The sequence below is a fragment of the Lepus europaeus genome, chromosome 9 (genome assembly GCF_033115175.1).
Source record: "Lepus europaeus isolate LE1 chromosome 9, mLepTim1.pri, whole genome shotgun sequence".
Classification (NCBI taxonomy): Eukaryota; Metazoa; Chordata; class Mammalia; order Lagomorpha; family Leporidae; genus Lepus; species Lepus europaeus.
This window is the reverse complement of record NC_084835.1, coordinates 66,434,943-66,460,367: the sequence shown is the minus strand read 5'-3', so window position 1 is coordinate 66,460,367 and position 25,425 is coordinate 66,434,943. Positions and strand designations below refer to the sequence as shown.

The 25,425-nt window shown below is 40.8% G+C and overlaps 1 pseudogene; it reads left to right on the top strand.

The window, feature by feature from the left end:
* The first annotated feature begins 12,848 nt into the window (after positions 1 to 12,848).
* Positions 12,849 to 22,752, top strand: LOC133766288 (small ribosomal subunit protein uS9-like; annotated as a pseudogene).
* Positions 22,753 to 25,425: the final 2,673 nt, after the last annotated feature.

Here is a 25,425-nt window from a genome sequence, read left to right as displayed (position 1 = left end):
CCCAACTGAAAAAACCGAATGACCTATGTCTCTCATCTTATAGAGACACCAACTAATCAGGCTATTTGGATTATATTAGAAGTACTGTCAAGATGTGACGTGGTACCAAACTTTAAGTTTCTATAATGGAAAATGCTATTAATACAAATGTTTGAGAATTAAAAAGTCTAATGATCTTGTGTTACTAGACATGATAGTTATCTTAATGAGAAAGCCCCAGAGGCCTAAAGGGTTAAATACTTGTAAAATCCTACAGGTGCTTTCAAAATACTGTGAAGTAAGCAAGTGCCTCTTGTTGGTTGGTGAGTTTATAATTTTAAACATGGCGACTTAAAGTCTTTTGTCATCCACAGTTATATATGATTTGCTACTCATAAAACTAAAGCGTTGTTGGTTCTGTGTTTAGCTGTCCTCCTATAGGTTCCTATGGACTTTTTCCAGCCACTTCTATTGTATTAAGTACTTTGGGATGGCTCTATAAACAGATGAAGACAATAATGTATTAACAGTACCAACTGAGAGAAAGTATGGTTAACTGAGGTTACTAAAAAGAAAAAGCAATTCAAATCAATTGGCAATCTACAAAAAGAGTTAAAGATTTTAAAAGCTATTATTGAAATTGCTATATTGGTCTTTTATGTTATGTTATATTGTGTACATATTGTATGTCCACATGGGGAAATTTTATTAAGAGTTTTATTTTAAATGGCTTATAGATAAGATTGTCCATAGATTTAAGCTGCTAAAATCAATCAAAGATACATTTTAATTTGTGTGACCTGAATCTGTGTATCATATGTTTTAAACGTGTTGGTAGAAAGAAACTAAAAACATTTTAGATGGTTGTGCTTAAGTTTACTGGTTAAACAAACTACACCATGTTAGATATTTCAGAGGTGTTTTCAAATACATGATTCTTAAAATTTATAGAAGGCATTGGACCTTCTGGTAAGTGTTTTCTTAGTTGTTATCTAATGGTTGAAACGGTTTGCTAAGTATTCATGTAATATTGCTATTGTCAGCAAGCGATCTAGGACTTGCTCCCTCATTTCTCTATTCTAAGCCCAACTTGTTCTTTCATTTCTCTATTCTCCTCAAGGTAGGAAACTAATTCTATTATGAAGGAATCTGTAGGATGCACAATTTAATCTTTAGACCTTATAAAAGAGATGGCTAACATTTTTCTGTAATAGCATAGCCAAAATAAGAACTTAAATAATAATCTCATAGCTAGATTCACTTCACCATCAGCGAAGTATACAGTAAGTAGAAAAAACCTCCCTTTCAGACCAAAGGGAAAGAAAGTTTTAAAGTGAGAATATAATTTTCCTCATGGGCATTGTCTACCTTAGAAAAACTACTACAGAACATGCCTGTGACTATAGACTTGTAGTTCAGGCCACCGAAGATTAGAGATGGGACTTGGGCACTCCCTTGACTTGCATCCTCTGGTCTGCTTGAACACAAACCAGGAGGAAAAGAAAGCTAGGCTTCAGAAGCAATGGGTGGCAGGCCTATTAATGGCTGATCTGTACAGTGATCTGCCCTCAAGGAGACCCAACTGGCCAGTACGCTGCAGTGGTTTCAATGTGGTAAGCCTGGGCTTCAGCAGAAGTCAGCTTGTGAAGAGCCCTGGCAGCTCTGCCGAGAGTTGGATCACTGGAAATGGACCTGCCCTGGAGTCGAAGGATGCCCAGGTCAGAGCCACAGATCTTATTGGCTCTAAGCTGAAAAGCCCTTCACTCAGCCCAACTTCCAAAGTGACCACTGCAGCTGAGGGGATGGTCAAGTAGGGTCAGCAACATTGCAGGCAGAACTGTCAATTTCTTGTTAGAGATGCCCCCTGCCTTTACCTGGCCAGCTCTCCTCCCAGGCCAGTCAAGTAATGAAAGTCAACAGAGTGCCTTCCCCTAGGAGGTTCACACCTCCCTTTGGATGTACCCCATGTGAAGAGATAGATAGGTCTGGGTCTCTTAACTTACAAGGCCTAAAGCCCACCAGATTATTATCAAGCCCCTTCTATCAGGTCCTATTTGCCTCTCAATCAGAAAAATTACTTGTAGCTTAGACAGCACCTTTCTTAGCTCCTCTAATAATGACTCTGTCCTTTGTTCTAGGCCCTGTCTAGCGTACTTGGGCCTCATTCCTTTGTAATCATAACCTCTACTCCACCACCAATGGCTCTACTCCCAACCTGTGTGTACTGATCGTCCTCTTCCCCACTTAATGCTGTATAATTGTTCAAACCTGGTAAATGCCACTCTTAGGATCATTGGTTACTATCCTCACTCTGTCTTTTACGAGCTTTGGCAACTCATGACGACAGCCTAGGGTAGTTACTGGTGCCATAAACTAGAGTGTCAATTTGTTGGGTCAACAACAGGAGTCACTGTGCACTTGCTCCTCATGTGGGATCTCTGTCCTTAATATGCTGTACATTGTGATTTAATGCTATAACTAGTACTCCAACAGTATGTTTCACTTTGTGTTTCTATGTGGGTGCAAACTGTTGAAATCTTTATACTAACTTGATCTTCTGTATATAAAGAGAATTGAAATGAATCTTGATGTGAATGGAAGGGGAGAGGGAGTGGGAGAGAGGAGGGTTTCGGGTGGGAGGGAAGTTATGGGAGGGGGAAGCCATTGTAATCCATAAGCTGTACACTGGAAATTTATATTCATTAAATAAAAGTTAAAAAAAAGATATTGAATAAAACCTGAATAAACAGCAAAAAATAAACAAATAAATAAACACAGGCATGAATGAACCAACTATGCTACAGCTTATTTTGAAACATTACATGATTGTTTCCTGTCATTATTATAGCAAGAATTCTAGCAAATTTTTCCTAATGCAAATAAAAATGTAATTGGTTCTGTATAATGCATTGCTATTAAAGTCATATTTTTCTCTTTCTTTTGGATATTTAGTTCTTTCAATAAAAAACATAATGATTTAACCTCAAACATGACATCCTGAATGTAGGGAAGTATTTATAGTGCAGGTTCAACTCATTCATAATTCCTTGAAGCTAAAGAGCTATTTCAAAGGGGTTTCTAGATTAGAATCCCTAATAAATATGCCCTCTAGATCCTAGTGCACCTGACTGTTAAACTATTTTATATGACCCATCATCCTGAAGGTCTAACGTCCCCAGCTCTCTTTGTCTTAGAAAGGAAAGGCAATAAAGGGAATGCTTCTGGGAAGGTTTGTGACTTTCAGACTTTATGTGTAGAAATGCCTGAGAACCAGTGCTATAAATTTAAAATCAAAAGTTCAGGCGAAACTCCAAATTTATTCTATAGTACCACATCACAATCAAACAGTCACTGTAAACTTTTTGTGTGCCCTGAACAATGAAAGGTAGGCACTTGATGGGAATTAAGGAGTTTAAGTGTTTATTTGTGCTATTTGGTTCCAATGATTCTAAGAAATATCTTTTCATTATATAACTTAAACAACATGTATTTAATCACATGAAAATATATGCATGGCACCATAAGTAGAAAAGATTGGGGCTGTCATGTAGTGGGTAAAGCCCCACCTGCGATGCCAGCATCCCATAAGGACACTGGTTCATGTCCCAGCTGCTCAGCTTTCCATCCTGCTTCCTGCTAATGGCCTGGGAAAAGCAGTGGAAGATGGCCTAAGTGTTTGGGTCTCTGCCATCCACATGAGACCTGGAAGAAGCTCCTGGTTTCTGATTTTGGCCTGACCTAGCCTCGGTCATTGTGGTCATCTGGGTAGTGATCCAGCAGATGAAAGATCTCTCTCCTTCTCTCTCTGTGTGTCTCCTTCTTTCTGTAACTCTGACTTTCAAATAAATAAATAAATTTTTAAAAATTGATTATAAAACAGTAAGATTTCATTTTGTTTATACATATTAATTTAAAATATAAACAGCATGGAGGTACTACATACTAAATTGATAATAGTTGTCTCTGAATGATAGGATTGCAGTAATCCTTTACTTCTGTCTTTGTGGTTGTTGATATGTTATAAGATGAGCATTACAGGAAAAAAACTTATGTTGTGAAGAGTGTGATTAATCCTTGTTTTCTTTCCTTCTATCTGATCTCTTAGAGTATACATCTACTAATTATCACATCATCACTTCTCACTCACCATCCTCAAGGTAAGGGCTTCTTGGATGTAATGATCAATGCTAATTACCTGTGCATAAATTTTGAAAATTCAGATCATCCCAAAGACATACACATATACATCATGAGCAAGTTTTTGCATTTCCTTAGCTTGTTTATAGAATCTTCTCTGGATCCTGGAAACTAAAACATTCTTAAGCATTTCACTTAAAAGTTGCATCTTCAACAAGTAAATACACTTAAACTTCTCGATAATTGGGCTGAAAATATACATTAGTACATTGGTATAAAAGCAGGTAAATATGGCCCTTACAAGTGAATCAGGGGTGGGCATTTGGCCTCGTGGATAAGACGCTGGCTAAGATGACTACATCCCATATCAGAGTACCTGAGTTCAATATCCAGCTCCAGCCCCTGACTCCAGCTTCATGCCAATGTGGATTTTGATGAGGGTGGGGGTGTGAGGGGAGCAGTGGGATAGCTCAAGTAATTAGGTTCCTGCCAACGGTTTGAGAGGCATATATTGAGCTCCTAGTTCCAGCTTTGGTCTCAGACCAGTTCTGGCCATCACATGCATTTGGAGAATGAACCAGCATGTGGGAGCTCACTATCTCACTCTCTCTCTGTCTCCCTCTTTGCTTATCAAAGAAATAATTTTTTGTGAGGCATATTGAGCATCTGGTTCATTACTTCCAAATCTGGACATAGTTCATTATTACTAAATTATATTCTGAGTCTATGCAAACTAACTCAATGAGGGAGAAAAAAAAACAGAGAGAGAAGGAAGGAAGGAAGGAAGGAAGGAAGGAAGGAAGGAAGGGAGGGAGGGAGGGAGGGAGGGAGGGAGGGAGGGAGGGAGGGAGGGAGGAAGGAAGGAAGGAAGGAAGGAAGGAAGGAAGGAAGGAAGGGGAAATGAAAGAAATCTGTCCAAAGCCTCCCATGATGAAGCAAAATTCACACCTAAAAGATAATAGGAAAACTAGGCTCCTATTTAGTCTCATATTCCACTGTTTTTGAAGCCTGACTTGCAGTGTGTTTTCCTTGTATAAAATGACATTAGAACTGCTTCATAAAGCAAGTCCCAGAAGCTCGGTGCCTTTGTTGGTATTTATTTTTCTTTTTTTTGGGGGGGGGGGGGGATGGGATGAGGGGAATCACAACTATACAGATTATATAATTGTATATCTAGCAAAATGTTCATTAGGAGTGGGGAAACGATGTGAAAGAAAGAAAATGATCGGCTTCAGTTGGGGATTGACTTGAATGGTAAGATGATTCTTATTCATTTTGAATATATATTTTCTGTATTGTATTCTGTAATATAGAATCATGTGGAAATGAGATCTGGTAAAATACCATTTTCAATTGTATTCTTTCTATGCTCTGGACTAACAGAATGGTGCTATTGATAATATAAAGTAAGAGATAATCCAAAAAAGTTAATTTACTTTGAAATGCATTTTGTACTTTTCATTTAAAAAAAAAAGACTTTATTTATTTAGCTGAAATCTTCAAGGGCAGATACCACAATGGCCTCCATTAGGTTGTAGTATTGGTGCAAGTAAACTCTTTCTTTATTGTTTCTATATCGTTTTTTTTTTTTTTTTTTGACAGGCAGAGTGGGCAGTGAGAGAGAGAGAGACACAGAGAGAAAGAAAGGTCTTCCTTCACCATTGATTCACCCTCCAATGGCCTCTGCAGCCAGCGTGCTGCAGCCAGCGCACCGTGCTGATCTGAAGACAGAAGCCAGGTGCTTCTCCTGGTCTCCCATGCAGGTGCAGGTCCCAAGGACTTGGGCCATCCTCCACTGCACTCCCTGGCCACAGCAGAGCACTGGACTGGAAGAGGGGCAACCGGGACAGAATCCGGCACCCCGACCGGGACTAGAACCTGGTGTGCCGGTGCCGCAGGCTGAGGATTAACCTATGAGCCACGGCGCTGGCCTCTGTATCTTTTTTAACAACCAAAAGCTGTAGGTTCTTGAATTTAGAACCTCGACATTCTGCTTTCTGTTACCCAACAGCCTCCAGATACTTTCCTGAATAGACAATCTACCTCCTCTATAGCCTGCTCCCTCTATTGAAGATGAATAACTTGGACTAGAAAGTCATTACAATGTTGTCCTCTCTAAAATTCTCAACATCACAGAAATAGCCTCAGTCTACCTTAGAGTCTTCATTTTACAACTTCACATTCAAAAAATTGTTAAATACTTTTCAGTTCTCTAAATACTATTAAAAGCATTGCCTTACTTGCCTTGCTTCACATGCCTGCAAGGTATAACATCTCTTCTATGAATTTCTTTGCAGGTGTAACAGAGCAGAGCAGACTGGTCAGGTACTGGGCTACGCACTGGAATTCAAGAACTAGTGAGCTATAGCTCCTGGTCTCTTTTAGGTAGCGAGGTACATGAAAACTGGTAGTGAGCAAATGATCTCCACCTATATGACACAGACAATGTAGTTTTAACACAATGGAGCTCACCCTGCTTGGCCCAGAATACTCCTTTAAAGTAGTCTAGTCCAAAAGCTTCCCTTTATAGATGAAAACCCAGAGGTCTAGACTTTTTCCCATAAGCACAGTTCAAAGGATTATCCCTTTCAATCCAAGTGTCTTCCTTCCTCAATCAGCTGTGCCCTTCTAGAATGAATAATTTTCTCTGGAGACAAGGGAAATAGATGGAGTAAATTCCACTGAATCCCTCTGTAAATGGTGTGTAGTTTGTCTGGTTGTCAGGTTTTTCCTTTTAAAGGTCACTCTCCTGTGGTAAGAAATTTTCTGAGATTCTTGTTAGAAGTAAACTGAGTTGTTTAAAGACTGAGAAAGATATGTCATTGTGCATGGATGCTTTTTCTGTCTTTTTTATTCACTTTTTGATATATCTATATATGTGTGTATATACAAATTGATCATAGAACTTAAAATATGGAAACTATGAAATGAATGTAACCTATGATAAGTTGTAATAGCCTTTTCTTTATCAACATTTTATTGTATATATATATATAGTTGTAATATGTATAATTATCAATTCTTATTTAACAAAAGTCCTTCCCAGTGTTGGTTTTTAACATAAATACAAGACTCCTATCCTTGCTCTGATCTTACCAGTACTTGCCATAGAATGTAAGGGGACTTTGTGCCCAGAAAGGACCCAAACAGAAGGTGACTGACCCCGTAGGATTAACCCCAGCACAGGGAGAAATGGACAGATAACAATAATAACTAAAATTTATAGAGCACTTACTTAGTGCCAGCAAACTGTTCTCAGTGTTTTCATGTATTAATTGATTGATCCTCACAATAGCTCACTGAGGCCTGATCCAGAAGATAAGGAGTGAGCTCTACTGAGGGAAAAGCATAGGACACGGAAGGACATAATCAGCAGAAAGGAAGACAGAGGAAAAGCTCTGGGTAAGACAAAAGGAAACAGGCTGGCACCACGGCTCACTAGGCTAATCCTCCACCTGTGGCGCCAGCACCTTGGGTTCTAGTCCCGGTTGGGGCATCGAATTCTGTCCCGGTTGCTCCTCTTCCAGTCCAGCTCTCTGCTTTGGCCCGGGGAGGCAGTGGAGGATGGCCCAAGTGCTTGGACCCTGCACCTGCATGGGAGACCAGGAGGAAGCACTTGGCTCCTGGCTTCAGATCAGCGCAGCGCGCTGGCCGCAGCGGCCATTTGGGGGTGAACCAATGGAAGGAAGACCTTTCTCTCTGTCTCTCTCTCTCACTGTCCACTCTGCCTGTCAAAAAAAAAAAAAAGGAAACAATTCACTGAGAGGGCAAGGAAGCAGACAGGAAAGAGGCAAATGCAGCCCCCGCCACTACATGCTCACATCCCTCATATACCCACCAAGGACATGGCATAGAATCAAGCACATCATACTATGCTCTGAAAATATGAATTGAATGAAAAACAGTGTGGTGACCGAAGACTATGTATGATCTATTGATCAGAGAAACTCAGGTTGGATCTGATTTTAGGGTCACCTGGTAAAGTAAGAGTACCTACCACATATCAATACTAACCAAGTTACTTTCAAATTCCATTCTTATTACCTGGTAAGGTAACTGATGTCATTCCCATTTTACATATAAGAAAACTGAGACCTGAAAAGATTAAATAACTTACCCCTTGTAAGTTTACACAGTTAACTGGTTAAGCTATCTGGATTCAAACTTGGGTATTCCAACTTCAAGATCAGCAAACTTTCCATTAAGTCAAGTTTAGTCTTATTAAAGAGGTAGTGACACCTAACCAAGGTACTGGAATTTATAGTTTATCAACATAACCAAAATTTCAAGATGTTTATCTAAAATTTAAACAATTTCAAGTTGAAAATTAGGATTGTATATTTTGAAATATACAAATGTTAAATTCTATACTTAAATGTTTTTATCACTGGATTCTAATTATTTTAAATATCTGGATTTAATTCACTTGACAAGAAATGTATTATTCTGCAATGTGAAATCATTTTTTCTCTTCTTGAGCTCCTCAAAAATTTTACCATTAAAAACTAATATAATAGCAAAATATGTAGAAGCAGAAATTCAATAATTTAATCTAAATCTCAATTCCTAGAGTTCAGGCACCCAAAATGGATAGAATATTTCCCTTTAGATGATACCATACCTATTATTTTGAGGAAAAGGAATAGAATTTTTTCATATACATCTCCCCACTATGAGGCAGCAATAGTTGTTAAAGTTGCTGAACACTTAATAGAAGCTATTAAAAATAAAAAATATTTATGACCCCTTCTATTAAATATCAGCAAGCAAAATTAAACATAGCTCGTGCTTTTTCCATAGCATAGCTTGAGTGATTCTTTCAAAAGGGATATGGTTTTTTCCAGTATTAATAAACTAGATGTAGCTTTTATCATTGCCTAGAGGCTTAAAAAGGACCCTTGGTGTGATTATAGAGAAAACTGAAAGTATGTGATTGTAAAATTAAAAGAAAAAATAAGAGGGGCCAGTGTTGTGGTGCTGTGGGTTAAGCCCCTGTCTGCGGTGTTGGCATCCCATAAGGGTGCTGGTTCAAGTCCTGGATGCTTCCAATCTAGCTCTATGCTAGTGCGCCTAGGAAAGCAGTGGAAGATGGACCAAGTGCTTGAGCTTTGTACCCTCTTGGGCGACCTGGAAAAGTTCCTAGCTCTTGGCTTTAGCCTGGCCCAGCTCTGTCAGTTGTGGCCATTTGGGGGAGTGAACCAGCAGATGGAAGACAGCCCTGTCTTTCTCTTTCTCTCTCTCTCTAACTCTAACTCTGCCTTTCAAGTAAATAAATAAATCTGTTTTTAAAAAAAGAAAAATAAGAAAGGAGGGAGGGATGGAGGGAGGGAAGGAGAGAGAGAAGAAGGGTAGGGCAGGATGTATCATTATGCTCTTAAAACTGTATATATGAAATACATAAAATTTGTTCCATTTTTATAAATTTAAAAAAAATTTAATAAAAGTTTTTCTGAAATCATAGGATGACTTTGTGCTGCCCTGGGCTACATGTTACTATAATATAACGCTTCTGGTTCTGACTCCTGAGAAGCAACGGGATGAGGCAGAGTGTTCTGTAAAATTATTCTTTGGAAGCAAAGATTTTAAGAAGCAAATATTTCAGAACTTGATCACACAGTGGAGCAGAATTGACCTTTTTCAGAATGATTCTCTCTTTAAGGGTGAGTTATCTTAGGATTGGTTTAGACAAAATATATCCATTTGATTGCAGTTGATTTAATTCTGTGATAAAAATGTCTGAAGTTTTGGATTGACTGTTCTTTGGGCATATTTTCTTGTCTAGACACAACCTAAATTGCAGACAGCAAGAGGCTCTGTAAATATCAGTTGTATCTGAAAATGCAAAGGCAGCCTGGGCCACCCATCTGCCTTTTCTAGCCCACTTACAGAGTTATGTCAATCTCAACCTCCATCAGCTCTACTCAGCATCATCCTGAAGAACTTGAGCTGGACACTTAGCACCTCACCTTCACGAGGGGGTGAGGTGAGAAAGTAGCCAAGCGTCTGCACATTGAGCCTCTAGAGTAGCTTCAGCCTCAGCCTCCCAGTGTCTTCAATACCCATGGATGGGTTCTCACTGTTAAACTGAAGTGGAGCTAGAATTTAGCTTGATGCAGGGGATGGGGGGAGGGGGCCATTAACCTGCCTCTAACAGACTCTTCTCCCTGTTCTGGAGTTTTAGCTGCTGCCGATGTCTTGCTTCTTCCTGGGCACATTAGCTTTCATCTGGAACTTCAATGCAATTTGCCCCTACGTGTTGTATGGTCTCCTGCTGCTCTGATCCCCACCCACCATGTAAAGCAATATGGTTATTATATAATCAGAGTTACCATTTACTGAACAAGATGATTTAATTGCTGTTTAAATCAAAATGACAAAGTTAATCCATGTATTCTTTATTCAACATTAAAATGAACAGGAATTTCCCTGCTCTAATCATTTCCTATTGGGTTGACTCGGGTAAATCTGCACCAGTCAACTCATCCTCTTACACAATAGGAGTGGAAATAGTGTTTATTACATTCTCACAGCAACAATAATAATATTATTATAATAATATGAATCATTCTTCCTCCTTCTACGGTATGCTCTCTGAAGATCTTTCCATCCCTCATTTGCCTTCTCCACCTCTTTTACTGTTTGCTGGCAGGCAGGAAAACTTGCTATCTTCTTTACTCGGGAAACAGCGTAGAAATGGAATTGACCCAAGCCGCTAACACTTATTCCCGTGTTCTCTAGCCCTTTTAACACCCATGAAACTTGCTCTATAAATTCAACAGCGTATGACAGAGGATAGAGTTCTACATAACATGTTCATTAAGCTGAGTATTTATACACCTTCTGTGTAAACATGATCTAAGGTTCCCCAGCTCCAAGGCAGCAACGTGATATATATGTATATTCACTCACAGCCTCCACTTTATGAACTTTATTCCTTGGAGACACCAGCAGCAGCAATAACTAGGTACACGGTCAATAATTGCTTTCATCTTTCTCCTTTTATTTACTCTTTAAGAGATTCATTAAGATGAAGAATGACAGCGTTGCTTCACTAAGCCATTTTGATTGCTTTCCTAATTCATTTATCATGACCTTTGGAACTATTTAGTTTGGTTTTCGCCTTCTAGTCATCCGGAATCTTGTCTTATTAAAACTAAATTCTACATCTTTACTGGGCTTTTTTTTTTCAAATGCACATTTTGTCTTCCGTGCTATTTGATAGAAGTGACATATAGTAGAATTTTTCTTCTATAGAGACACATAAATGTGCAATGCATATAGTCACTGAGAGTCACAATACATGTTTTATATTGGTTTTGAATCACTTGTAAAACTTTTTAAATGTCTCCTCACTCCTTAGCCTCAAATCCCACCACAAAGGGAAGTGGTAAGGGCTGAGGGAAGTTTACATTGTGAACACTATGGGGAGAACATGTGACACACCAAGCATGGTGCTGGCTGTCATGGCATCCACCGTGTCACATAATCCTCATTGCAACCTGCAAAATAAGCAACAGTGTACCTATTCTAGAGATGAAGAATTTGTGGCTCAAAAATAATATGGCCTTGCTGAGGTTTACACAGGAATTGGTGGGTTTGGACTAACTGCATGAAGTAGGCAGTATCTTCATCTGTTGCCTTTTCCCTTTTACTTTCTCAATCCTAAATACTCAAAGGTTCACTGTATGCTGGATGTGTGAGATGGAGGCAGAAGTCTGTGTCACTTACTCTTCTCTCTTCCCTTAGCTTTTCCTCAGAGGAGACCTACCAGGTTCCATTTATTTTCTTGCCCAGAATACCCATCATTGAGAGAGTAAGTGCACAGAAAACCCAACTGTATTTTATTGTTATCTCAAAATAGAACCCTAATTATCAAACTACAGACAATTTTGTTCTTGAAAAGACATGTTCAACACGATGAGAAGATAAACCACAGACTGGAAGAAAATATTTTAACAGACTTATCTGATAAAAGGCTATTTTCTAAACTATAGGCAATAGTTTATTTAAAACCAATTAAAACAATAAGAGAAACAACAGCTCAACTAAAACATAGGCAAAAATATCTTTAGAGATGTCTCATCAGAGAACATATATAGATGGCCAAGAAAAAAAATATATTGAAAGATGCCAAACATTATAAGTCATCAGGAAAATGCAAAGTAAAACAAGTGCCACAAGATACACACTGAAATAGTCAACATCCAAAACAGTAACGCCAAATACTCTTGAGAACGCAGAGTGGCAAAAATTCTTCTCATTTATTGCTGGTGGGAATGCAAAACATTATAATCATTTCAGAAGATAGTTTGCCAATTTCTCACAAAACTATAAATACTCTTACTAAAGAATACAGCAATTATATACCTTGGTTTTTACCTTAATGATTTGAAAACTTGGATTCACACAAAAACTGTACATAGTGTTTAGAGTAACTTCATTCATAATTGCCCAAACTTGGAAGCAACTAAAATGTTCTTCAATAGGTGAATGGATAAATAAATCACACTATCTCAACACAATAAACTATTAGCACCAAAAGTACTTGAAAATGAGTTACCAAACCACAAAAGGATGTGGAGAAAACTTAACTTTATATTACTAAGTAAAAGAAAGCAATCTAAAAAGGCTACACACTGTGTGATTCCAACCACAAGACATTCTGTAAAAGGCAAAACTATGGAGATAATTAAAAAGGTCAGTGGTTTCCAGTGGCTAAAGAAGAGGAAGCGATGAATAGGTGGAGAACAGAGGATGTTAACAGCAATGAGAAAGTTCTGTGTAATACTGTAATGGCAAATGAAGTAAATATGGCAAAATGCTAATACTCACTGAAATCACGTGTGATTTTCTATGTATCTGAAATGCTTATAAGCTGCTTCTCCATTCCAGCTCTAGCTGGAGAGCTTTTCTCCCAGAAGAAACAAAGCATCCATGTTTCTCATCCTACCATCATCTAACTTGCTGAGACATAAACACAGGAGGTTACAGTTGAGAGACAGAACTACCCCGATCCTCCTAGATCCCACTCAGAAACAGAGCCTATGTCTTGGGCATAGCACTCTGAGACTACAAGGGCCCTAAGCAATCACCATTCCCTGACCCAGCAGTCAGTGTTTCAATGCCAGAAGCAAACGGAGAGTACATCAGGTTGCTTCCAAGCCAAGCTCTCATTTCCTACAGTGAGCCAGACACCCAAGAAAAGCTTGCTATAATCTACATTCACTTCTCTAGAGCCCTGGTTCAGAGATTTTGTCTGGCAAAAGAAGCAACTTTTAAAATAGGTAGCTTATAATCTTTTCCCAAAGGAACTGACTTTATTTTCCAAGGAACATGGAGAAGTCCAAGCTTAAGGGAGCTTTCAAGAGAATAAGGATTTGGTGACAGGCAATTGGAGAAGAATTATGAATTTAACAAAAATACAGCCAAGAATGCAGGCCACTAGTTCACAGGAAAGAATCCAGGAACATCACAGCTGTGGGGAGCCCTCCTAGTTCAGAACAAACATGAACGCTGCCCTTGGAAACTATTCCTTCAACGGGTAGACTTTCATTATTTTTCAAGAAACTGAGATTCCAGAATATTGTTGAAAATAGTAGCGCAATTAGCTGACAATAATAGACTCTAGTATATGAGTGTAGTCACAGAAAAAGAGGAAGAGGCTCCAACTATAATAATTACCACCCCATGCTGGCTGTGGGCATACCCAGAGATTTATTTCTCTAAAGAACAGACTTTTTAAAATACACACATACCTTAGGATGGGCATTTGGCACAGCAATTAAAATGCCACTTCTGATGCTTCCATCCTATCAGAGGGCTTGGGTTCAAGTCACAGCTATTCTCCTGGGTCAAGCTTTCTGCTAATGTGGACACTGGGAGCCAGGTGATGGCTCAAGTAGTTGGGACCCTTTCACCCACATGGGAGGCAGATTGAGTTCCTGCCTGCTGGATAGAAATGCTGTTGCCAGCGTGTGGGAAGTAAACCAGCAGATAGATTTCTCCTTCTGTCTCTCATTCTCTGTGTCTGTGTGGCCGTGTGCACACATGCACACGCACACCTGTATGTCAATGTGTGTGCGTCTGTGAGTCTGTTTGTCTTTCAATTCATTAAATATTTTTTTAAACTTTTACTTAGTAAATATAAATTTCCAAAGTACAGCTTATGGATTACAATGGCTTTTTCTCCCCCATAACTTCCCTCCTACCTGCACCCCTCCCATCTCCTGCTCCCTCTCCCATTCCATTCACATCAAGATTCATTTTCAATTATCTTTATATACAGAAGATCAACTTAGTATATATTAAGTAAAGATTTCATCAGTTTGCACCCACACAGAACATAAAGTGTAAAATACTCTTTCTGTACTAGTTATAGCATTACTTCACATTGGACAACACATTAAGGACAGATCCCACATGAGGAGTAAGTACACAGTGACTCCTGTTGTTGACTTAACAATTTGACACTCTTGTTTATGGCGTCAGTAATCACCCTAGGCTCTTGTCATGAGCTACCAAGGCTATGGAAGCCTTTTGAGTTCGCCGACTTCGATCCTATTCAGACAGGGCCATAGTCAAAGTGGAAGTTCTCTCCTCCCTTCAGAGAAAGGTACCTCCTTCTTTGATGGTCCGTTCTTTCTGCTGGGTTCTCACTTGCAGAGATCTTTCATTTAGGTTTTGTTTTTTTTGTTGTTGTTGTTGTTTTTTTTTTTTTTTTTGCCAGAGTGTCTTGGCTTTCCATGCCTAAAATACTCTCATGTGCTCTTCAGCCAGATCCGAATGCCTTAAGGGCTGATTCTGAGGCCAGAGTGCTATTTAGGACATCTGCCATTCTATGATTCTGCTGTGTATCCTGCTTCCCATGTTGGATCGTCCTCTCCCTTTCTTATTCTTTTTTTATCTTTTATTTAATGAATATAATTAAATATTTTTTAAAATAACCAATGAAGGCAGCAAGACTAACCCTGAGTTGTCACTATCTAAGAGTTTCAATTTTTCAATAAAAATTTTGTGCAAAGACACAGAAAAGTATGACCCATACACTAGAATGAAAAAGTCAGGCCATTGAAATTGCCTACAAGAGGGACTAGATGTTTGATTTTTCAGAAAAATAATTCAAAGTCTCAATTCATGGAAGTAAAATAAACCAGTATTGAAGAGGTAAATGAAAATATGATGACAACATTGCATCAAATAAGGGATATTAATAAAAAATAGAAATTACAAGGAATAAACAGAAATTTTGAGTATAAAAAGTACAATAACTAAAAATTTTAAATCATTAGAGAGTTATACAATAGATTTGGACTGGGAAAATAAAGAATTAGCAAGTGAGAAGCTAGATTGGTGATATTATGCAAACCAATAATCAGAGGAAAAAATTGAAATACTATAACAAATCTTCTCAGATATAGGACATCATTAAGCTTATCAATATCTACAAAATGAAATTCATTACCAGGAAAAACAGAATAACATGAATAAGCAGAAACCTTACAAAAGGAAATAATGAAGGGAAACTTTTAAAATTTATTGAAAAATAAGAACCTACATATCTAATAGACTCAATGAGTTCCAAGTAGGTTAAATGCAAAAAAAGATTCACAGACACATTACAATTTTTAATGTTGGAAATCAAAGAGTAAAACATTGGACTCAGCCATAGAAAGCAGCTCATTAAGTAAAAGAGACCCAAATTAGACAAACAGCTGACTTAACAGAAACAATAGAATCAAGAAGGCAGTGTGATTATATAAATGCAAAAGCAAACAACAACAAAAATCTGTCAACCAATAATCTTGTATCCAGCAAAGCTATCATTCAAAAATGAAGATTAAATAAAGATCATCATAGATAAATAAAAACTAGAGCTATCATTTGTTTGCAGATCTGCTTTACAAGAAATACTGAAGTTCTTCAGATGATATCAGATAATTAGAATCCACATGAAAAAACAGAGTAACAATAAATGCCATCATGTAATTATAAAATATGGTGTAAGTCATATTTTTCTCTTTTCTTAACTGATTCCAAAAGCAATTGTATAAAATAATGCATAAACAATTTATTGCTGGTTTTAGAACATAAGGAAATGTAACATATTCAATACATTTTCCAACACAGCAGAGAACATACTTGGAAGCAAAGTTGTATTGGACTAAAGAAATGACTGCATCCTTGTCCAGTTGAGGTGCCTGGTGGTGAGGATCTCTAGCCCACGTTTGCAGACCTGTGGTCCAAGGATGCACTACAGTCCATGCAGGTTTTCTGATGCAAGAAGAGACTGGGAAGAAGCACCTGGCTCCTGGTTTCGGATCGGTGTAGTTCCAGCCGTTGTGGCCATTTGGGGAGTGAACCAATGGAGGGAAGACCTTTCTCTCTGTCTCTCCTTCTCACCATCTGTAACTCTACCTCTCAAATAAATAAATAAAATCTTAAAAAAAAAAGATAGCCACAGCCATAGTACACTGCAAATGGAGCAACAGCTTTATCACGCTGAATTAAAAGACCTTAGAGATGACTGAGCCACGAATACTGCAGTGGAGCCTGTTTTGCTTCTAGGCCAGGAGTGACTTGCTGGTGTGGATATCCATGTCCAAGTGAAGGGTAGCAGCCTTGTTGTTCAGATTTTTGATACCCATCTGTCCATCTCTTTTGCTGTGGATTCGTTCTGAGAGGAGAAGCACGGTGGGGCAAGAGGCGCGGAGTCACCACCCAGACCCCGGGAGTCAGGTGAAAGTGAGCCAGAGGTGAGAAGCTGCAGACTTATTTATTTCAGTTGGTACAGCAGCTTGTATAGCCAAGGCAGCCAATCCAGTCAAGGAGCAGTTTATGCCCTAACCAATCACAGTCTGTTGCCAGGCAGGCTCCATTGCCAGGTGGTTCACAGGGGGGTTTCCCAGGGGGTTTCCGAAGCCATTCCTGAGTAACTGATGCTCGCTTGCCAGTGGTCATCTTGACATGGCCTTCTCATTCCACCACATTCCCCCATTTTAATTTACTTTTGAGCAATGGGAGGCATAATTCTTGGCCATACCATTGTTGACCCCATTTCCATGTGGTCTCCATACGCAGCTGTGGCTATCTTAGGTTGTCCCCCAGGGGATCTTACCTGTCATTAACTAACCAGCCCTCAAAATGGGAGACCACAGGAGTGTTTTCTCAGATGGGGGTAGGAATGAGGAACAATGGTAATCAGGAATGGTGTGACCACATGCAGGCTGTGGGCCATTCAAGTGGCTGACCAGAGCTAAGTGGGGTATAAAGCAGTAGCGGACATGGCTATGGGCAATTTCTCAGGGTAGGATGATAGGGAAGGTACATCTGCTAACAAGGCGGACTCTCAGTCTTGTTCAGCTGGTTCTGGTTGACTGTCATTTGCAGGCTTGATGTTTCTGGCTGGTACCCAAATGAGCTGTCCCGCATTCTCTGGAAAGACATAAGAATATCCTCAGCCCTTGGTTAGCAGAGGGTGTGGTCCCTTCCATTCTCCTGTCAGGGTGTCTTTCCACCTAACCATAGGTGCTGGGGTCTGGGATGGAAAGGATCCCCAGTGTTTATAAGTTGGACTGACCCCTTGGGAATCAAAAGGAAGAAAACTGATAGTGAAAAGGACCTCAGGCAAAGCAAGCTGTGGGTCTGGGGGCATATGATTGTTTTTCTGTTTTTGTAAGAGATCTTTTATTGTCCTATGAGTTCTTTCAATGATTGCCTGTCCCTGTGGGTTGTATGGGATACCTGTGGCAGACTATGTTCCAGGATTTCAGGAAGGAATTAAATTCCCGTCATGTATATGCTGACCCGTTGTCAGTCTTTATGGTCCAGGGGACACCAAGGACCAGCATGGCTGACTTAACCGCCTTTATCACATTACTAGCCTTTTCTCTGGATTGGGCTGTTGCAAATACAGCCTTTGAATAAATATCTACTACCACATGGACAAACAAGTTTACCAAAGGAGTTAATGTAGGTGATGTCCACTTGCCAGAGCTTATTAAAAGCAAGGCCGTGCAGGTTCACTCCTGCTTGTTGCAGTGGGCCTAACAGAGCAAAGGGGGCACAATTCTTGCAAGAGTGCACTAGGTGTTTGCATTGGCTCATTGTTAGCTCTGGGAAAAGCAAGTTTATGTTGCTTGCTGACATATGAAATTTTTGGTGTAGAATACGGGCTTGTTCTAGGTGTCTGATAGAAGCCGTGTTGTAGGAGATAAGACAATAAACCTTTTCGTTGCCTTGGAAAATAAAGCCATGTAATCCAGTATGTGATCTTACATGTGAGATATACCATGGGTGTTTTCTATTCTCAGTTAGCTCTTTAAGAGTAGTGAACATCTGGTCAATTGGCTTATTGGTCGGATTAAAGACTGCAAAAGGGATCGTCTTTGCTACCTGTACTGAGTATTTGCTGTCCAAAAATATATGTACCGGCCCATCCTGGCTAAGGAGTAGTACCATTGCCCTTATTTCTCCCAACTGTACTGATCCTCCATGGGGTTCTACATGGATCTTATCTTTTTCTGTTGAGGATTTGATCACTATTCCAAACAGTGACTTGTTGGCATCCGTAAACAGACACAGTGTCATGGGTATAGGTTGATTAGCAGGGAAAGCATGTTTTGGATAGTCTATTTCTAAGTCTATTTCTGGAGTAGTCTGTCCACTGGCAGGTGATTGTCAACCTGTCCTGGGAAATTTATCATTTAAGTTTGAAAGAGTGTGCTATTCTGCATCAAGGTGGACAGTTCTAATTATGATAGGGTTAGGACCACTATGTCTGGCTCTGTGTTTAATATCTTTTTGGAATAATATCTTAATTTAAGTCCCATCATAAGGATGGCATCTACTTTTTTAACTGTTTTATGACACTCACTTCAGGTTATTTGTGCCCAAAAAAGTGGTCCATGTTGTTGCCAAATAATTCCTAAGGGGGGCTTGAGGGTAGATATGGTTATAGCAAATAGAGGCACCTGAGGGTCATATCTAAAGGTTTTTAAATTTGACAACTGGGTGTTGATCTTTTCCATAGTGGATCGGCTGCTGATGTCAATGTGATTTCTGAGGAAGGGCTGTTCCCCTTAGTAAATCGAATAGTGGTCTAAGCTCTGCAGGTGTTAGGGGAAGGAAGGGATTCAGCCAATTGATTTGGCCACATAGTTGCTGAAGTTCATTAAGTGCATATTTATGCTTGACTTTTAGGTTTGGGCCCATTGGAGATATATGGGAGGAGATTTGATAACCCAGGAATTGAAAGGGAGAGAAATGTTGTACTTTTACTATGGCAATAGACAAACCCAGGAACTGTAAATTTCTTACTGTCTCACTTAGGCCTTCAGAGTTGCCACATTCTCGTGAACAAGTAAGATATCATCCACATAATATATGACCAAGCACTGATTAAGTGTGCTGGTCGCATGAGAAACATATCTTTGGCAAATGGCAGGGCTATTTTTCATGCCTTGTGGGAGTACTGTCCACTGAAATCTTTTTGCGAGGAGCTGGAAATTGGGCTCCCATACTGTAATGGTGAAGTAGGCCTTATCCTCTTCCGTGATGGGAATGGAAAAGAAGCATTCTTTGATATCAATGGTAACTATGTGGTATCCATTAGGAATGGCCCCTGGATGGGGAATGCCAGCTTGAAATGTTCCCACCTTTTTTATGATTTTGTTGATGGCTCTCAAATCCTGTAGTAGCCTATATTTTCCCTGTTTCTTTGGTATCACAAAAATGAGCGTGTTGTGAGGGCTAGTGGAGAACTCTATGTGTCCCTTTTCCAATTGGTACTGTACCAATTCTCTAAGGATGCCAAATTTGGGTTGTAATATTGGCCACTGCTCTACCCAGATGGTTCCTGTTTTTTTTTTTTTTTTCTCATTCAATGGGGATTGGGCCTGGCTTTAGTATGAGGTAAACAGAGGCCCCAAGAATTGGGGGTGAATCTTACTTGTAGGCTCTCCAGTAAAGCTGTTGACCCATGGAGATTTGTGATCCATAGTAAGAACTGTTTGCATTTGTGAGAGCATAGCTCTCCCCCATAAAATCATGGAAACCTCAGCAATTAGTGGAAAGATGGTTCCTATATCTCCATTGTCATCTCGCCACGTTATAGGCGTGATGACCTGATCAGCCAATTTTAATCCTCCAACGCCTTGGAAGTTGGGCCCGGGCACTGTCTTCCAATGTTGCCTTTTCCTTGCGTCCCTAGCTTTTAAGGCAGTGGCATCTGCCCCATATCAATTAAACCCACAAAGGCAATGTCATTTAAATATAGGGTCAATTTTGGCCTCAGATTGAAGATAGACATCGACCAGTTAATGGTGTGGGACTCCCTCTTACTTGCTGGGCTGAGGGCCGCCCCGCTGGGAGTTTAAAGGCTTGGTCTTGCAATCTATTGCCCAGTGAAAGCCTTTTTTACATCTGGGATACAGTGTTTTGGGCTTTCCCTGTTTGTCAGCATTTGGGCAGTTTCGCCGTAGGTGTCCTGTTTCCTGACATCCCCAACAAACCAGAGGATCATTAGACTTCCTTGTGTTCAATTTGTTAATGGCGGCAGTTAGGGCTTGTATGGGTGTATCAGCAGCGTTTACCTCCTTTGTAACTACTATCCATTTAGCAAGGTCTTCATTATGGACTGGGGTGATTGCAGCTTTTGCCTCTTTGGTAGCACCTTCCCAAGCTAATTGTCTGACCAGATTGTCTTGATCAGGGCCAAGTGGTAATCTTTTCTCTACTGCCTTCAAGACTCTGGCAGGGAATCAGAGAACCATTTGCCTGTGCCTTGAACTAGGTTTCTAAAGAGCTGGCTATAATTAGGAAGATTTATATTTTTTAAGGCTCTAAGTGCCAAATCTCTGACCTGATCAAAATAGGCAACTTCTACAATGCAGACCTGTTCATGAGGATCTACGTAGGTGCCACGGCCTGTAAGCATATCAAAGTGACTGCAATTCCAAAGGCAGCATTATTCCTCACCACTGTTTCAGCCTCTTCCTCATAGGAGGCTTTCCATTGTAAGAACTGTGGTCTCGACTAACACGATTTGAGCAGTGTAACCCAGTCAAAATGAGTTTGAAGGTTCACTGCCCATTGTATGAGCACCTGTTCAAAGTAGGGAGAGTCGGGGCCTGACTCTTGAGAAGCCTTTTTTAGCACAGTAAGTTCATTTACGGGCGTTGGAATCCAGGGCCTGGATTCTGCATCCGCTCCTGCATTAACGGCAAACATATGAGTGGGATGGGGTCTAGCGGCTCCCCTGAGAGCCTGGAGTGCCCAGGGACTGCCACAAATGTGGGGATCTTCACTGGGTACAGATGAGATGACCTTGCATGGGTTATTGCCTTGAAGTCGTTTAAGTTCATCCCACGGATATTTGGGGGGTGGCTGACCAGGCATTGCTGTGTTGTCTGCTGTCATGTCATTTTCACTGTCAGAGCTCTCTCTCCCTAAGTCATCAACTGTTGCCTGTGAGGCAGAGGCCTGGAGTGACAGGCTCTTATCACTCATAGATTCATTATGTTTGATAATCTGTGTGGGCTTCTGAAAGGGGGTTATCTTTCCCATGTTTGAGCACTTAAGAGCGGCAAGCCACGCTAACTCTAGCCAAAGGAAAGACACCCATAGCACTGCTGCCATAACAAAGCAAATTCCTAGCACCTCAGCGGCTGATGGCATTATGCAGGGGGTTCCCTACATTAGATAAACAGACAGTGGTGTATCAGATCGTTAATAGTCCTGTGCTTAGTGGAGGACTTCCTTGATTCATTAGGTCAAGGCCATATGCCCACACGGTGTCTCTGGAGTGTCACCTCTCTCAAGTGAGGGAAGATGACTTGGTTCTGAATTCTGGGATGATCAGTCCCTTATGTGAATTCGCTGGGCAAACCGAAAGTAAAAGGAGGAGCCAAGAAGTGGCATTACTCTTCTGGGTGGTGTGTGCCTAACCTGGGGTCACTTCGACTGAGGACAAGGACAAGGAAAGGGGCATAGGAGGGGGTTCTCCTCCTGTGAGGGGCTCACCCTCACAGAACCAAACAGCACACAAAACACCAAGGGGCCTACTTGCCAAAATCTAAGGGGGACCTTGCCAAGTCCGACACGCTGTCTCTTCCTCAGTCACGTTGGGCACCAGATGTTGCTGTGGGTTCATTCTGAGAGGAGGAGCGCAGTGGGGGCAAGAGGCGCTGAGTCACCACACAGACCCCGGGAGTTGGGTGAAAGTGGGCCAGAGGCAAGCAGCACGCAGACTCGTTTATTTCAGTTAGCTGCTACAGCTGCTTATATAGCTGAGGCAGCCAATCCAGTCAAGGGACGGTTTATGCCCTAACCAATTACAGCCTGTTGCCAGGCAGGCTGCATTGCCATGTGGTTTCCAAAGCCATTCAATCACAGCCTGTTGCCAGGCAGGCTCCGTTGCCAGCAGCCATCTTGGCATGGCCTTCTCATTCCACCACACATCTCCAAAGCCCTGGTGGCCCATTACAAGAAATAAGTGAGTGAGGCTTCCAAGAAGAAAATCAACAAAGACATCCTCATCCATTTTAACCAGAGTTTGCTGGTAGCTGACCCTCACCATTCCAAGTCCAAAAAATGTTTGGAGGCCCTGGTGCTGGTGCTCGCTACCACAAATCCTATTGATAAGCCCATCACCACAATTAGGGATCAGCTTTATGGTAGGCAGCAGTTGTAGAATTTTAAGATTCCAAGAAAAAAAACAAAAAGAGAAAGAAATGGCTGCAGATGGCAATGGGCTTGTAATAATAAATGTCACATTTATAATAATACCACAAAAACATGGGGGATAAAGGGAATATAACTATACATGTAGAGTTAATATTTTCATAAATCACTAGAATTAAACCTTAACCTGATTCTGATAAGTTGAAGATGCATTTAGTAAATCGCAGAGCAACCACTGAGAGAAAATAGTGAGAAAGTAATGAAAGAAAATAAAATGCTATATTAGAAAATAATCACTTGGTGCCAACATGATGGTGCAGCAGGCTAAGCCACTACTTGCAGAGCAGTCATCCATATCAAAGTGCCAGTCCAAGTCTTGACTATTCCCCTTCCAATCCAGATAATGTACCTTTTAAGGCAGCAATTGATGGCCCCAAGAACCTTGTGGTCCTGCCCACCATGTGATATACCTGGATGTGGAGTTCCTAGCTCCTGGCTTCGGTTTAGCCCAGTTCCAACTCTAACTCTCTCTCTCTTTCTCTCTCTCTCTCTCTCTCTCTCACACACACACACATGCTTTCAAATAAATATTTAGGAAAAGAATCACTTATTGCAAAAGAAAGAAGTGAAGGAAAAATCAGGGACAGAAAGGATATGAGACATATAAAAAACAAAAAGTAAAATAGCAGACATAAATACAACTATAACAATAAATAACATTAAATGTAAATGGATTAAATAATCCAATCAAAAATAAAGTATTGTCAGACTTCATCTTAAGCTTGATTCAACTATATGCTATCTACTATAGGCACAGTTCAGATTTAAAAATACCAAAAGGGAGAAACTTCAAGGTGGCTGAATAGAGGGACCCTGCTCTCATCTCTGCCACAGAAAATAACCAGAACAACAAAGGAAGACATTCTCAAAAGTCGAACTGAGGGAAAACTTTGGCAAAGAATTGATAGGAACCCTAAATAGCACATAGACTCAGAAAAAGTATCATAGAGAGAGCAAAGCCCACTGCAATGCCTACCCTCGCTCTCCAAACAGAAGAATTCCACCTTGAGGAGAAAAGGTAGACAGGAAAACTCAGTGACTCCATAATCACTGTGGGCCAGCAGCCCTAACTACAGGGGGAATCCACAGTCCTCTAACTTAAAATCCATTGTTGAAAATTGGCTGGTGTCCAAGCACTGCTTTGTTCCAGAAAAAGGAATCAGAATTGCTGTAGAAAAGCCACTGCTAGACTCTATTCTGTCTTAGGGATTAGTTGGCAGCCTTAGTTGCTGCCAGAAGCTCCCAGAGCCAGTGTGTGTCAAAAGATGGGAGAGTAGGTCCCTCTGGATCCTGCAGTGGCAGAATTGCTGTGCACAACCCCTGAGCCACACTCACTCTGTGTGATCTAGATCATTCACTCTCAGAATGAACCCACAGCAACATCTGGCACCCAACGTGACTGAGAAAGAGACAGCGTGTTGGACTTGGTGAGGTCCCCCTAGATTTTGGCAAATAGGCCCCTTGGTGCTTCGTGTGCTGTGAGGGTGAGCACAGAACCCCCTCTGCTTCTTAGGGCTTGGCACTGGCAGCAACCAATACACAGCACCAGTGACATCTGAGGAAATTCCCATCTGCAAATCATGGCTCTGGGTGGCCATGGCACAATTGCCAGCATCACCTCCGCATGTCCCCCATAAGACCAGGGAACAGCCTTTTGTTTTGCAGTTCTGGGTCTGTGGGTACTGGAGCTACAGTCTCCAGGATAACCCATATGTACCCATGTGACCTGAGGAGGCACCATCTGTGTTCCCCTGCCCCAGGTCTGCATCTGGCAAGGCATAGACCCCACCATAATTTGTACTGACTTTACAGGACCTGGATAAGGACGTCAACATGACTGCAGCTCTGGGACTGTGGCTGTTGATTCTGTAAATCTCAGGACATCCTTACTTGCCCAGTGGGGTCTGAATAAATCCATTCTTGAATCCCTCTGCTCCAGGGGCTGTGCCTGGCAGTGTGCAATTCTGCAGTATAACCTACACTCACCCTGTGATATCTTGGTAAGGACTCCACTACATCCTGCAGATATAGGATTGTGCTTGTTGGAGCTATTTTCTACAATTACTTGAGCTCACCCATGTAGTACCTGGGAAAAGACCTATCTGCATTCTACTGCTCCAGGCCTGCACCTGCCAATGTCCAATCACCAGCATAAGTAGTACTAACATCATGGAACCTAGTTAAGGACCCCATCATATCCTGGGACTGTGGCCAGCCACACTCAACCATGGGATCTGGAGAGGGAGTTTCCTGCATAACACTGCTCCAGGCCTATGGCTGCCCATATCCAACCTCCAGCATAACCTGTGCTTTCCCTGTGGAACCTTGGCAAGTTACATTTCCTGTCCTGAAGCTCTAGGACCCTAACTGTTGGTGCTAAATTCCTCAGTCCTCTAAACTCACCACAATGGGGATGAGTAAGGCACTATCTGCATTCCACCACTCCAGGCCTGCAGTGTTAAAGTGTATAATTCCTACCATAACTTGTACTCACCCTGTGGGGCCTCAATATGTACCATTCTGGATCCAAAAGCTCTGGAATAATGGCTATTGGTGCCATATTCCGCAGAA